Source organism: Pelobates fuscus, chromosome 9 (assembly GCF_036172605.1).
Source record: "Pelobates fuscus isolate aPelFus1 chromosome 9, aPelFus1.pri, whole genome shotgun sequence".
Lineage (NCBI taxonomy): Eukaryota > Metazoa > Chordata > Amphibia > Anura > Pelobatidae > Pelobates > Pelobates fuscus.
In genome coordinates, this window is record NC_086325.1 from 134,742,870 (window position 1) to 134,757,869 (window position 15,000).

At 46.2% G+C, this 15,000-nt stretch overlaps 1 protein-coding gene across 7 annotated transcripts in view; it reads right to left on the reverse strand.

Moving 5' to 3' along the window:
* RAPGEF1 (Rap guanine nucleotide exchange factor 1) overlaps positions 1 to 15,000 on the reverse strand; it is an 89,679-nt gene that overhangs the window by 51,951 nt on the left and 22,728 nt on the right. The window lies entirely within an intron of this gene.

The window sequence follows — 15,000 nt, forward strand, 5'->3', positions numbered from 1 at the left end:
ACTGAATCAATGCGCAGGAAAATTCAGCATGGAGACGCTGAACGGCAGTGCTGCCTATTGTGCAGCACAGAACCAGGAAGCACCTCTAGTGGCCATCTGAGGAGTGGTCACTTGGAGGTGTCCCTAGGGGCAATGTAAACACTGCCTGAAAAGGAAATGATTATACTCACCAGAACAACTACATTAAGCTGTAGGTGTTCTGGTGACTATAGTGTCCCTTTAAACCCTCTTTATCCTGGAACTGGATCCCTCCATGTTAGCTCCCCGTCTATCATTGTTATAATCTCTTATTTTCACCAGGCAGTCAGGCTTAAGAAAAACATTCAGAGAAGAGGCGAAATAAGACAATGTTCCCATTTCTCATTCTCAACCAGAGATACGTGCTTGCGGGTGGGTAGGACAAAATTCAAGGCGCACACATGCTGCCAAGCCACAGCACAGACAGTCGTATGAATCAGTTAGGGAAATCCACAAGTGAGCCTAGTCTTCTGGTAAATCAGATATGAAACACCCCTCAAAAAAAAAAAAAAAAAAAAAAGGTGTGACACACTGCAGAAATCTTAAATCCATTGTTTTCAGTCTGCCATAGCTTGCCACATTGTGAAGGCGAGGTATACTATGGATGTACATACACAAAGAGTAACAGGTTAAGAAAAGCCGAGGCACTCTGAACATTAAGCTAAGCAGGGGAAGTACACACACTAAAATTAACAACAAACCATCACACTGTCACCAACACAAATGCAAATGGTCTGTCTGTTCTTTAAAAGAGCTGAGAGGGACACCGAACCTGAGTAATGCAGAGCTGCTGCTATATAAACCACACAGCTCCAAATATCTGAGCGAAAGCACAGCGGCTGCTAACCTCAACCCCGCACTGAAAATGACTTGTCATCCACCACATCACAGCAGCTGTGTCCCAGAGCTGTGAGCAGGGTACCAATGAAGTATCTCAGGCACCGAGGAGAATGACTGAGACAGCACTGGAAATTCATAGCTGTCAGAAAAATGGGGCCTCAAAAAAAACATATTCAAACCAATACATTCTAAGTAATAAAACTACTAAAAAAAATACAGAACTCAGTTTAAATAGGTATGTATATAGACCACTCGTGCATTCACTTTGAAGTACTCCTATATCCATATGTGGGTTCTTGGTCAATTTGGCCCCAGAGGGGAGACAGTGAATAACGCTTCATTTTGGTCACACAGTTTGTAACAAACTTTTGTTATCCTATTGGTTGTGTAATAAGGCCAGACATCTTTGGTTTGGGCAAAAAAATAAAGGAAGGAGCCTTTTCTCGAGTACCCGTAGAATAACCAGAGACTAATTGGAGTTGTAGTCTAACATCTAGGGCCACAGCTTTGAAGAAGAAGAAAAAAAAAAAAAAAAAAAAAAGAACTGAGCTAGGAGGTTGTGATATTACAGATGTCACGCTGCTCTGTACAGTCCATCCGTATATTCATGTTAAAAGGTTACAATGCTTGAAATGCCTCCTGGAATACAGTTGATCTCTCCCTAGAAGAGATCAGGTCGGACTTCCCAAAACAGCTGACAATTTGTCATCCTGCTTATTAGTACAGATATTTTATAATCCAATATGAGGAAGGTGAAATTTCTCTCACCCTGCCTAAATCTTAGGGGTAGATTTAGGTGCCAGGAATCCACTGTTTATCAAACTGATCAAAATGAACCACATGGTCATCATACCATAACCACTGCAATAAACCAAAGCAACCATTGTGCTTTGCAAGGTGAAATAAATGTCACAGGAATTAAAGTTTGTGTTTTCACTCATGCCAGATTCGCTAGATGAGTACCGTGTACATTTAATGCAGTTTCTAGAAATACATAATAGGAGGAAGGGCAGATCAGGAAGCGGTGGAAAGGAGAATATAATTGAACGGAGCTGTAAATGCTTCTGGGAGACAGATTCCCTCACACTTTGATAATTACAATTAACACAGTTACTATTAATAAATAGCACCGTCTAGTGGATTTGCCAAGAGTAATTACCAACGTGTGAAAAATCGTGAATCCAGAAAATCCTTCATTTAGAAATATTGTGTTTGACATGTTCAACTTTCCAAAACCTGCTTTAGAGTAAAATGCTGAATTTCACAACACTCCCCCATAGATCCTTGCATCAAATTCTTTATAAAGGGCAGCTTAACATTCAAATACAATGTTACAATTATTAGATTTTAGAAAAGGAATTTTAAATGCCATTAAAAGACCAATTTATAAGCCAATTAAAGGAACGCAAACTTGTATTTATGACGCTATAGTGACCCAATCTCTACTTTTATTCAGGTTCTCCAACTCATTCGCCATTAAAACTGCTGAACAATTTAAAGCAGGATGTAGTGGTTATGGTGCTTGGAAGCGCATGATCAACAGAAGTAACATGTATTAAACCTGCTTTTCATAAGCAAAATAACAAGTTTGACATTGTCCCTTTAACCCCTTAAGGACCAAACTTCTGGAATAAAAGGGAATCATGACGTGTCACACACGTCATGTGTCCTTAAGGGGTTAATCCCTTAAGGACCAAACTTCTGGAATAAAAGGGAATCATGACATGTCACACATGTCATGTGTCCTTAAGGGGTTAAAGACCAATACGAACATTTCACGCTCCCAGCTAAACATGTTTACATGTATTTTCCTTTCTACATAACAGCTGGCTTTTCTTCCCCTCTTTCTGTGAACTTGACAGGGGTTTTTATTACGTAATCTTTTTAAAAAGAAGGGTGGAGACAGAAATTAAGAAATCACTTGAATAGGAGGATCAAATGCTTTGCCTTTAAAATGGCACAATTAACACAGAATAGTAGTTCCGGGCTGGCTAATGCGGATTCTGTGCATATTCATTGGCTAAGATGTCGCTCTCAGCCAATGAATGGCTGGCCACATCAGCCTTCAGCTTCTGCAGAAGCTTGATTGATGCAGGTCACAGCATCCCGACAGGACCAGGAAAAAGGCAAACCATTGGAAAATGGTTTGCCCCATTAACAGGAAACGGGGCCAGGGTACTCTTCACATCATAACCACTACAGAAGACTGTAGTTGTTATGATGCTTACAGTAACTCTTTAGCACTTGAAATCCTGCGGTCTACGCGAGATAGGACTATTTGCCTGACTCCGGTTACAAGTGACCTACATACGTTCAATTTGTCAGCTGAACCTTTACTACTGTGTTCATTACAGCATCTTATAAGCAAGAAGTTAGCTATACCCTATGATCATTTGCTGGTCTGTAATCAGAAGCAATTTAGAATCCGACTGTACAACTTGTGTATAAAATTAAAAAAAATGTTTTAAAAGACATGTAAAAATGTCAATTAATAAAGATCATTAAGGATTTGTAAATTCCACTAACCCTTTCAACGCAAGGAAAATTAGAAATATTCCGGGAGTGCACGCTCATTGCCTGGCTTTAAAGTGGTTAAAAACAACAACAACAACAACAACAAAAAAAGCCTTCAAAGCACCTGGTTTTCCTGCAGTTATAAAAAGACTGCTCACAGACACAGAATTATATTAAAGTAGCATTATGTAACTGTTCAGTAAAATCCTGTCCTGCCTAGAGCGATGTGTAGGATCTTTTTTTAGGCTACTGAAAGGATGCAGGAAACATCGAAACATAAAAATAAAAAAAAAGGAAGTCTACAGAGAAAAGCACTTTGTGTGCAACCTCTCCAAATCTTCCCGGGTTAATAAGTGACATTGATGCCATTTCTGGATTTATTTAGTGCTTAGAATCATTTATTAAATGCCAACAGCAGGAACGCTATAAAGCTTCATTGCCGATACTATGAGGATGTATGACAGGATAGTCAAAATTATTTGGTTGAGTATATGATCCATTAAAACACAGTACGGGTGAAGCAATGAATTTACAGCTGTACGGTGCCCCCACTTCACATGCCCCACATTTCTTCAAAGCAATGAATTAGAACAGATTGTGTAGGTGTAGCCACTTTTAAAGAGACACTCCACTGCCCAAATCCAAAAATAAAAATCACCCTTTTATAGATATCACTTACCTGCAATCTTTGCAAGCCCTCCCCTTCTAACACTACCCAGACTCTCAGTGGCTGTTCAATCACAGGCTTCCCAATGCAGCTCAATGAGAAGTATTTGGAAGGCAGCTGCTTTGCGCAATTGCTGTCTCCTGAGTTTAGATCTCCTGAGCTAAGGACCAGGAAGAGAACCTGTTGTCTGATTGACAGCCAGGAGATGTAACAGTTCATAAATAAGTTTTTAGTGAATTCTGCACGGTTTGTAATATGGAAATACATTTTTAAAAAAGTAGACTCTTTACATTGGAGCGTATATTTTACCCTTTATAATTGTATTATATATTACTGAGAATATATATGTGTATATATATATATATATATATATATTTTTTTTTTTTTAATAGATGAGGTATAAACAGGTGGTCATTTACTAAAGTGAGAATTGCATTCAAATTGAATTCAAAGTGAATTTTAAATCTTTTAAAAAAATTGCAAAACATAGAAAACATAGCTGACTTAGAGAATATCTGTAATTCGGCTATCTTGGCCTTAAAAGGATCACTATGGCGTCAGGAATACAAATCTGTATTCGTGGAACTACAGTTTTCCTGTCCGCTACTTGTAGGCAGGTCCCCATCCAACGCTTTAAAAACCCTCGGTTCGGGTCCAATCCTATTTTCGTCATAGAGGAGCATTGGGGACCTAATACGCATGCACAGTGAGCTTTGCACACATTCAAACTTTCATATGGAGCTTCAGAGTTACCGAACAGTGTTTTACTCATATGTGCCGCAGAATCGCCTCTAGTCACGGTCTTAAAAACTGCAATTAAGGTTGCAAGGTTTACGGGAACAGGCACATTGCACTCACTTTCCCCCCCTAAACATTAACTGTCCCACACTTCCTTTAAGCCAATGATTCAATTCGGTCAATTATGGCACTCAAGGGCTGGGTGACCTGTAAGGGGACAGGGAGAGCAACTTGATACAGTTCCGAGTAGCTAAACTAACCACTGTCCACATACGCGGGACAGAAGCCCAGTAATTAGCAGTTATAGTAAGGGCAAAATAAAGAATCCACAAATATGTTGATGTCACTGGGTTCAGCAAAAACATCCAGCGTCATTAACAATGGATTACTGTGAAAGTAACAAAAAGGTTCCAAAGGCAAAAGCCACACCAACGATTTATATATTTATTTTTATAATTTAAATGTCCACATGTGCAAAGCATATCTAATTACTGTAATCAAGACGAGATGAGACCCTCCCCTCCCAGGGTGGTTATTCCAAATATAAAACATATCAAGTGACACGCAGTCGTAACAGCGGACAGTTTTAGGCGAGTGGCCATCTCCAAGTCAGTACAGCCAAACAACTGTCTCTCCATATTAACTAAGTCAGCAAAAAGAGAAAGTGGCAAACTTTGGGTAGCTGGTGGACATGCTGACTCTTGTCCCACCCTTAATAAGACGCACATGCTGTTCTGTGTCGGAGAGATGTAAACAGCTGCAAAATATTTCAAATAGTAGCCCAACAACTGGCATAGGTATCTCGGCCAGCTACTGTTTGAAGTGGGGGCAGATCAAAGTTATGTTATTTGCTGGGGGGTGTGGGTGGGGGACTCAGTGAGGTATTTTGATTTAATGTTTTACTGTATTATAAATATAATGCATTAAGTGAGTAAATAAAACGTGGAATATAACTTTAAAGTTGCACCATGTCTTAAAGGGACACTGTTTAATAGATAGACAGTAGATAGATAGGCCTCCCCTTATAACCAAGCCTAATCACAGACTTCCCAGTGCAGCTCATTAAGAACTCCTTGCAAGGCGGATGCTCTGGGCAATTGCTGCCTCTTGAGTTTAGCTCCACCGAGCCAAGCAAACCAGAAAGTAACAGGACCTGGTGTCTAATTGGCAGCACTTTTTGCAAAATGAAAAAGAGGACACACTCTTCACACACAACGCATTTCAGCAAGCTAAACAGCTTTATGGATCTGGAGTGTTCCTTAATGCAAAAGTAAAAACAAACCCAAAAAAGAGCATATTTACTTACCTTTTAGCCCTTGCCGTTTGGCTCTCCTCGCTTTCCGTCCGCCACATTGACTAAGATCAGCAATCTTGATGATCTTCGCCAATCCAAAATCGTCTTGCTGGACCAGTCAAATGTTGAACTAGGAGAAGCTTTTGATTGTAAACAGAGTTTCATCAAAGGGACACTAGAGTCATTAGAACAACTACAGCTCCCTTCAGGCATTTTCATGTAAACACTGCCTCTAGGGACACCTCCAAGTGGCTACTGGAGGGGCTTCCTGGCTTAGGGCTGCACAGTAAGCAGCCCTGCTGTTCAGCATCCCCACGCTCTGCATGGAGACGCTGAATTTTCCTCATAGAGATGCATTGATTCAGGGAGTCCTGATTGGCCAAAACGGCATTTGGCCCAGCCCCCGTGCCGATTTTAGCCAATCCAATGCTTTTCCTATGAGAAAGCATTAGATTAGCTCAAAATGGGCCATTTTGATGTTGTCACAAATGGAAACACATTTTCTACACAACTGCAATGTTTTAAAACTAACTAGCCACTACACCCATACTTCATTGAGATGAAGTCGTCTGGGTGTCTTTAATGCATCTTTAACCCCTTAAGGACCAAACTTCTGGAATAAAAGGGAATCATGACATGTCACACATGTCATATATCCTTAAGGGGTTAAGTAAAGAATAAATGCATACTATTTGTTTGTACGTAGTACGTGTATCACCCCCCCCCCCCCTTTTGTAAAGTAGCAATGTTGAAAAATTAACGATTTAGCAAATTACATCACAATCGAGTAAAGTCGAAGCACAGTCAGAGCACACAATGCAAATTAGGAGAAAACAAACCCAGAAACATTGTAATGTTTCATTTCTCTTTAGCAATGTATGCTTTCTCTATACTAACTGCGAGGTGCAAAGGATGGAGTATATAACATAACGATTGACAGGAAGCTAAAAAGAAGGAGCCCAGGTAGAGGATAAAGAGGTCTTTATTTCTATAGTAAATATTTTTCACATCTCAAAAATACATGTCTATAGTAATACAGAGGAAAATATGTGCAATATTAAAATGTGACAATTCCTCTTTAAAAGATATAGTACATTCTGATCCATAACGTAGCCAATAAAAACACAGCAAGAGTACACATTTTCACAGTAGCGTGGCTTTGTCCGACAAAAGTTAAGTCTGCGGCAGAGGCAAGTCAATTCTACCATGATGCATATGGCATAATAAAATGAATTATGTTCTTAAAACGCTCTGCCTACGATGTGCTACTGCCTTCTTAGCCTGCTCTTAGTTAGCTTTTGTATTGCAGAAAGAAACTGCACAATGCATTTCTGACTAATGCCTGGGAAGAAAAGAAGGAAAAGAAATTCAACGTTTTGACAGAAATAGCCAGGAAAAACACAAAAACAACATCTGCCAGCAACAGACCAATTATATTGCATAGTACAACAATGTGACTCCCTGTCCAACAAACCCCCACACTATTTAAGAGATTTGGTGCCAATGTACATTAATTAACCATTGGTATGCCAGAGGGGTATGAAATGATTTGCACGGCCTTCTAAGCACTTAATTGGAGTTTATTCACTTAACTATAAATTGTATCAAACTGAAATCCAAATGGCCCATTTAGGCTCGAACAGCCAAATTATTACTACAACTGAGTTGAGGGTATAACCAGATCAGTAACTTGAGCCTAAAGTTCAGAGTCTAGTGAATAAGCCCCAATGAGTTAAAATAAGGTTACTGCACATGGAAAAGCAATACAATATTAGGCTTTGAATGCCAAAATGCTTAAATGGATGCAAGACAATAGAAATTCGATTTTTAATACTCACATTATTAGTAGTGAGGATTGTACAACTTTTCTTTAAAATAAAACCATAGATGACTTCAATTGAGTTAATCACATTTTGTGGAGTTTATTTGAGGTTCTGACTATTCAAGTGATTGCACCACCCGGGCCGCACAAGAAAGAGCATTCTTAACACAAACATAACCTTTGCACTTTAAATTATAAACTTTACAAATACTAAGTGCAGGAAGTGTTCCATACAAACAAACCGCATATTAAGGAAATGGTTTTAGGAATGCTAAGGAAGTTTATTCATGAAATCACAACTGGGGAGAACCAACAAAGGGATCGAAAGTCTTGGAGCAAACTTGTCAAAATGGAAAAATCCTTAACTAGGCTATATATGCAACTTGCCTATTTTGGCTTTAAGTTTTTCAATTCCCTTACAATTTAGCAAATACACCCCAAAACTGCTGACAGAATAAATGCCTGAAGTCACGGTTCTTCACACACCTTTATGTTGGGAAAATCATGGGTAGGCAACCTTTTCCTAAACTGTACTATATCTCCAATAAAGCTCTTACAGCTATAATGCTGGCAAAGCATCAAAGGGAGATGTAGTCCACAACATCTAGACAGCTAAAGGTTGCCTACCTTTGGGTTATAATCAATATTGTGTCTGGAACTGCAAGGTGCATGCCATCTGACAATACCATAATAAATCATGACCATTTTCCCAACACAACATGTAGGCTAGTTTCTATTTTGTAATGGCTTGTTGGATAGCTGGTCTGTGGCTGGTCGACCTTTACTCAAATTTCATGCTGTGTATGATAAATAAGCTACAATTTAAATGACAAGTCACTTTGCCCTTTTTTCCTCTCTCTCTATTGAGTGACCCACAGACAAAACTGTGCTGAGAAAACAGCAATCTTCTAAAAGCACAGAGCACATTAATTACTTTTCAACAAGCCTAGTAGGAATATCGAACTATTCTGACCTTATTCAGCCAGGTTGCCAAGTGCACAATTATCCCTGTGTGCACAAAGACATTCTCGGCAGGTCACAACCTTATACCTGTGAGCACTCCCACCCGCTCTGAGCGTGCTGCTAATTAGTAGGTACTGGGTAAGCCAACATATTCTGGCCTCCTACACACACACACACAGGCTTATGTGATGATCCACAGAGCTATTAAAAAACTCCTAGCAAACACAGACAAAAGGAAATGACGGGCAAACAGGGCCCATTCTTAAGCTAGGCCAATTAAATTTCTCAACACAGGAACAGCAGTACAGTCTTAAATTTAAAGAATCATGTGGGCAGGAAAATGGAAACATCATCCGTTCCCCAGGTGACTCATCGACCTATGAATCAACCAGTTAGTATTTGGGCTTTGAAGAATTTGTGTACACATAAATATGAGTAGCGTAACAGTCTTAACAAGTGTAAGAAAATTCCACTAAAACACAAGCACCATCATTAAAGGGGAATATGAACAAAATAAAATATATATATATTATTACTGGTACTTATAAAGTGCCAACATATTCCACAGCGCTGTACAATCGGGGTAGATAGACAATACAATATAGACAAACTAATACAGAACAAGTAGAGGACCCTGCACATAAGATTAGATCTAACATTTACAGCCCTTTTAAACTAGACAGCTTGTGAGCTTACAATAAAGCTTTACATGTACACACTCCTATAATATTGATCTCACCACAACTTTCAGAATGCTTAATTATATATCTTATAGGTTCTTTGCAAGATCCAGGCGAGCCAGAATTACATTGGCCTGGCATTTAAATTGCTATTTCTCAAGAATTTTCAAGCATTTCAAATCCCACCCTAAGCATCACTGGAGAATATTAGCACTTGCAAACTTCTTACAGACACGTTTGCATGGTTTCTGGCTTCCATCATTATTCAAAGCCCCGGTGATAACACACACACACTCATGGGCATTACCAACAGACGCCGAGTGCGCTGTTTATTGCTTACCATGGAAACGACTGGGGTGATGTAATGTTCCAGATGCATTATTTCCTGTGCATTAGGGAATTGGGACTGCCATTTCTAGACTGCAGAACAGGAATGCAGAAAACGGGCCAAAGTTTCCATATTACTCCACATTCCGAGGCAGGATTCCAGCCTGTCATTCCAGACTGACACAGGCACAGTTACGTTCAATTAAGATACCGTATACGCTACTTGCAATTAACCCGTTAGGGAAATCTAAAAACATCTGTCCAAGATGAAGTGGTCGAGGTGCATACTTCCAGGTCTCTTAAACCGGCAAAGGTATTTATTACCTTTGTGGGCTAACTCCACCTCTGCTGGCTGTCTACCAGACAGCCTCTAGAGAGACTTCAGGGTCGTTAGACGACTTTTGGTCCCCTGACGCTGGACGTCCTCATGCTATGCTATGCATGAGGACGTCCAGCATAACCCGAAACCCCATTGCCACACATACGCGTTAGGTCTCCCCCGCTGACGTCAGCGAGGAACGGAGGTGGAGCCAGTGCTGGTACGTTACAGAATGGGTTTATATCCTTTTCTGCACCATGGGGGTGAAGGGATAGGTGGCCTTGACATAGGGGGGCACTATACAGAGCTATAGTGCCTGGTAAACAACGTTTTCCTGCCACTATAGTTTTCATTTAGACATCTTGAATAAAAATATAGGAAAAATTAGGAAGTATTGCTTCCAAAACAATGTTGCGTCTAGAGTGTCCCTTTAAGAAACCAAATGGGTTTTTCAATTAATTGGACTGTTGGAGAGTCAAAGTGAATTTCGAATTTTAGACTGAATTGGAAACATTCTCAAAGTCAGGATGTTTTCGGTTCAGATCCGTCATCCTAAATTCTTAAAGGGACACTATAGTCACCTGAACAACTTTAGCTTAATGAAGCAGTTTTGGTGTATAGAACATGCCCCTGCAGCCTCACTGCTCAATCCTCTGCCATTTAGGAGTTAAATCCCTTTGTTTATGAACCCTAGTCACACCTCCCTGCATGTGACTTGCAAAGCCTTCCATAAACACTTCCTGTAAAGAGAGCCCTATTTAGGCTTTCTTTATTGCAAGTTCTGTTTAATTAAGATTCTCTTATGACCTGCTATGTGAATAGCTTGCTAGACCCTGCAAGAACCTCCTGTATGTGATAAAATTCAATTTAGAGATTGGGATACAATTATTCAAGGTAAATTACATCTGTTTGAAAGTGAAACCAGTTTTTTTTTTCCATGCAGGCCCGGTCAATCATAGCCAGGGGAGGTGTCGCTAGGGCTGCATAAACAGAAACAAAGTGATTTAAATCCTAAATGACAGTGAATTGAGCAGTGAAATTGCAGGGGAATGATCTATACACTAAAACTGCTTTATTTAGCTAAAGTAATTTAGGTGACTATAGTGTTCCTTTAAATTCGCTGGGAATTCCTAACAATTCCCACCTTTAGTGACTAACCCAGCCTACATCAGAGTGATTTACAATTACCGTAGTCTGTTATTGTAATTTAAACAAGTGTACTGGGATATTCCCAATATGGTTTAATCAAATCAACAGACAGCTATTTACTTATTGGCAAATTCTGTCCCTAGATATTTTTTGTTTTTCAACACACAGGTTTTTTTTGTGATGTGATTTAAAAGCATTGTATGGAAAACAAAACCAGCCAGGTGCCACAGGACATCTGGAGTTTAATTACAGGGTTAAATCCAGAGAGGGGTTTGATTAATCCTACAGGGTAAGTGGTGCTGAACTTCACGCTAAGCGCATCTTCATAATTATCACTCCCACCAGCCTAATGAAACGAGAGTCTTGTTACTAACCAGCCATGCGTAAGCAGGACCTGACAGGGCTTTCTGCCTATGGCTTTGCATTGCAAGTTTAATTTATGCTGTCTGGTCATTAAGCAACACTAATTACGCTGATGGAGTGGAGCAGGCTGCCATTAACTTGCACTTACTATAACCATGGCCTTGGAGGGGGATAGACAAATGAAAAGAATACAGAGGGAGAGGGGGAAAAGAGAAGGGGTGGAGGAGAGAAATATTTTGAAGGGAAAATTGTAGAGAGATAAAAAAAAAAAAAAAGACTAAAAAGACTAAATAGAGCCAATGTGTATTAAACACAGATCTGAGGGGAGGGGGGGGGGGGGAGGGAAGAGTGGCACATATGCATGGGAGAGAGGGCAGAGAGGGGCTCAGAGCCGAGGGAGGGAGGGAGGGAGGGCAGAGAGGGGCTCAGAGCCGAGGGCAGGCAGAGAGGGGCTCAGAGCCGAGGGAGGGAGGGCAGAGAGGGGCTCAGAGCCGAGGGAGGGAGGGCAGAGAGGGGCTCAGAGCCGAGGGAGGGAGGGCAGAGAGGGGCTCAGAGCCGAGGGAGGGAGGGCAGGTAGGGAGGGAGGGCAGAGAGGGGCTCAGAGCCGAGGGAGGGAGGGCAGAGAGGGGCTCAGAGCCGAGGGAGGGCAGAGAGGGGCTCAGAGCCGAGGGAGGGCAGAGAGGGGCTCAGAGCCGAGGGAGGGAGGGCAGGCAGAGAGGGGCTCAGAGCCGAGGGAGGGAGGGCAGAGAGGGGCTCAGAGCCGAGGGAGGGAGGGCAGAGAGGGGCTCAGAGCCGAGGGAGGGAGGGCAGAGAGGGGCTCAGAGCCGAGGGAGGGAGGGCAGGTAGGGAGGGAGGGCAGGGAGGGGCTCAGAGCGAGGGCAGAGAGGGGGCTCAGAGCAGAGGGAGGGGGGGCTCAGAGCAGAGGGAGGGAGGGCAGAGAGGGGCTCAGAGCCGAGGGAGGGCAGAGAGGGGCTCAGAGCCGAGGGAGGGCAGAGAGGGGCTCAGAGCCGAGGGAGGGAGGGCAGAGAGGGGCCCAGAGCCGAGGGAGGGAGGGCAGAGAGGGGCCCAGAGCCGAGGGAGGGAGGGCAGAGAGGGGCCCAGAGCCGAGGGAGGGAGGGCAGAGAGGGGCCCAGAGCCGAGGGAGGGAGGGCAGAGAGGGGCCCAGAGCCGAGGGAGGGAGGGCAGAGAGGGGCCCAGAGCCGAGGGAGGGAGGGCAGAGAGGGGCCCAGAGCCGAGGGAGGGAGGGCAGAGAGGGGCCCAGAGCCGAGGGAGGGAGGGAGGGCAGAGAGGGGCCCAGAGCCGAGGGAGGGAGGGAGGGCAGAGAGGGGCCCAGAGCCGAGGGAGGGAGGGAGGGCAGAGAGGGGCCCAGAGCCGAGGGAGGGAGGGCAGAGAGGGGCCCAGAGCCGAGGGAGGGAGGGCAGAGAGGGGCCCAGAGCCGAGGGAGGGAGGGCAGAGAGGGGCCCAGAGCCGAGGGAGGGAGGGCAGAGAGGGGCCCAGAGCCGAGGGAGGGAGGGAGGGCAGAGAGGGGCCCAGAGCCGAGGGAGGGAGGGAGGGCAGAGAGGGGCCCAGAGCCGAGGGAGGGAGGGCAGAGAGGGGCCCAGAGCCGAGGGAGGGAGGGCAGAGAGGGGCCCAGAGCCGAGGGAGGGAGGGCAGAGAGGGGCTCAGAGCCGAGGGAGGGAGGGCAGAGAGGGGCTCAGAGCCGAGGGAGGGAGGGCAGAGAGGGGCTCAGAGCCGAGGGAGGGAGGGAGGGCAGAGAGGGGCTCAGAGCCGAGGGAGGGAGGGCAGAGAGGGGCTCAGAGCCGAGGGAGGGAGGGCAGAGAGGGGCTCAGAGCCAAGGAAGGGAGGGCAGAGAGGGGCCCAGAGCCGAGGGAGGGAGGGCAGAGAGGGGCCCAGAGCCGAGGGAGGGAGGGCAGAGAGGGGCCCAGAGCCGAGGGAGGGAGGGCAGAGAGGGGCCCAGAGCCGAGGGAGGGAGGGCAGAGAGGGGCTCATAGCCGAGGGAGGGAGGGCAGGTAGGGAGGGAGGGAGGGTAGGGAGGGAGGGCAGGGAGGGCCTCAGAGCCGAGGGAGGGCAGGGAGGGAGGGCAGAGAGGGGGCTCAGAGCAGAGGGAGGGAGGGCAGAGAGGGGCTCAGAGCAGAGGGAGGGAGAGCAGAGGGAGGGCAGAGATGGGCTCAGAGCCGAGGGAGGGCAGAGAGGGGCTCAGAGCCGAGGGAGGGAGGGCAGAGAGGGGCTCAGAGCCGAGGGAGGGAGGGCAGGGAGGGAGGGCAGAGAGGGGGCTCAGAGCAGAGGGAGGGAGGGCAGAGAGGGGCTCAGAGCCGAGGGAGGGAGGGCAGAGAGGGGCTCAGAGCCGAGGGAGGGAGGGCAGAGAGGGGCTCAGAGCCGAGGGAGGGAGGGCAGAGAGGGGCTCAGAGCCGAGGGAGGGAGGGCAGAGAGGGGCCCAGAGCCGAGGGAGGGAGGGCAGAGAGGGGCCCAGAGCCGAGGGAGGGAGGGCAGAGAGGGGCCCAGAGCCGAGGGAGGGAGGGCAGAGAGGCCCAGAGCCGAGGGAGGGAGGGCAGAGAGGGGCCCAGAGCCGAGGGAGGGAGGGCAGAGAGGGGCCCAGAGCCGAGGGAGGGAGGGCAGAGAGGGGCCCAGAGCCGAGCGAGGGAGGGCAGAGAGGGGCTCAGAGCCGAGCGAGGGAGGGCAGAGAGGGGCTCAGAGCCGAGCGAGGGAGGGCAGAGAGGGGCTCAGAGCCGAGCGAGGGAGGGCAGAGAGGGGCTCAGAGCCGAGCGAGGGAGGGCAGAGAGGGGCTCAGAGCCGAGCGAGGGCAGAGAGGGGCTCAGAACCGAGGGAGGGCAGAGAGGGGCTCAGAACCGAGGGAGGGCAGAGAGGGGCTCAGAACCGAGGGAGGGCAGAGAGGGGCTCAGAACCGAGGGAGGGCAGAGAGGGGCTCAGAACCGAGGGATGGCAGAGAGGGTCTCAGAACCGAGGGAGGGAGGGCAGAGAGGGGCTCAGAGCCGAGCGAGGGCAGAGAGGGGCTCAGAACCGAGGGAGGGCAGAGAGGGGCTCAGAACCGAGGGAGGGCAGAGAGGGGCTCAGAACCGAGGGAGGGCAGAGAGGGGCTCAGAACCGAGGGAGGGCAGAGAGAGGCTCAGAACCGAGGGAGGGCAGAGAGGGGCTCAGAGCCGAGGGAGGGCAGAGAGGGGCTCAGAGCCGAGGGAGGGCAGAGAGGGGCTCAGAGCCGAGGGAGGGCAGAGAGGGGCTCAGAGCCGAGGGAGGGCAGAGAGGGGCTCAGAGCCGAGGGAGGGCAGAGAGGGGCTCAGAGCCGAGGGA